The sequence below is a fragment of the Dendrobium catenatum genome, unplaced genomic scaffold (genome assembly GCF_001605985.2).
Source record: "Dendrobium catenatum unplaced genomic scaffold, ASM160598v2 original_scaffold_29584, whole genome shotgun sequence".
Classification (NCBI taxonomy): Eukaryota; Viridiplantae; Streptophyta; class Magnoliopsida; order Asparagales; family Orchidaceae; genus Dendrobium; species Dendrobium catenatum.
This window is the reverse complement of record NW_021348042.1, coordinates 1-1125: the sequence shown is the minus strand read 5'-3', so window position 1 is coordinate 1125 and position 1125 is coordinate 1. Positions and strand designations below refer to the sequence as shown.

Genomic DNA, 1125 nt, shown 5'->3' with positions numbered 1-1125 from the left:
AATAAAACTCTTTTTTTTTTTTTTTTTAGACCAAGGTTTCATTTGGGACGGCTATCTTATTGCTTCTTAAAACAGACTTTAAAATTTTTGTACTAAAAAGCTGCTTTAAGAAGCATAAAGAAAGCCATCTCAAATGAAGTCTAAGATTTTTTATGGGGCATCTTTTGACCACTATTTTTTTACTGTTTTTAATAAATTTTTATACCAAAAAGTTTCTGAGAAAGCAATAAAAGAATTGTCTCAAATGAAGCCTAAATTTCAAGGTGCAAACTTGCTTCCAATCATCTATAGCCAAAGTGTCAAAAAGGAGTTGTAAATTACCGCAGGATAGTCTTATTCCAACTCTCTGGATATAACTACTTTCCATGATTTCTTTACTTTGTATTTGGAGCCAGCTTTGTTATTCTAGTTTCAGTGACCTTACTGTGCCCTCCATGTCTTTCAGGACGACCTTGCTCATCTCCAGAAGAAGAAAGATGAGGAGAAGGTATATTTTTATGTGAACCTTTTGATAATTCAAATAACTCGAGTTCTAAAAGATTGAATATTCTTCTTTGTTTTTTGATACAGGCACTGAAGGACTTGAAGGCCAAGGCTTCCCAGAAGGGTACTTTTGGAGGGGCTGGGCTCAAGAAGAGCGGTGGGAAGAAATAACAATTGCTGCTTTATGCTTAAATCAACCTATTTGGTCACTTCTCTTTACTATGTTTCGACAAAAGCTTTATTATTGTTATGCTTAGTAGTACTTCATCTCACTAGCTGTGTTTGTGTTGACTATCACTAACTGGAATGCATGCTTTATTTACTTGTTTAATCATTTGTGCGCTTGGCAGTGATGATAAATAAGTCTTGATTAGTTGCTTCTAAATAGTAATTTTGTTATAGAAAAATATTATTTTATTTTTATTTATGTTGAGGGTGCAAATGAATTTTTTGGAGAGTTTTCAGAATATTTAATGGAGTTTGAAATTAATATTTAATTAAATAATGAATTTAATAAATTGTTTTTCTTAGAATAATTGGAAGGTTGGAAGGCATACAAGTCTTATATTTGTGGTAGTCTGGTGTCGCATATGATTTATCTATTAAATTTATCAAATACATTCAAAATTCATACATCTAAAA

General features: G+C 31.4%; 1 long non-coding RNA gene across 1 annotated transcript; it reads left to right on the top strand.

The window, feature by feature from the left end:
• The first annotated feature begins 327 nt into the window (after nt 1-327).
• LOC110110926 lies at nt 328-856 on the top strand. The gene is made up of 2 exons (XR_002304778.2): nt 328-487; nt 571-856. It is a non-coding gene; the product is annotated as an uncharacterized LOC110110926 (long non-coding RNA).
• The last annotated feature ends 269 nt before the right edge of the window (nt 857-1125 follow it).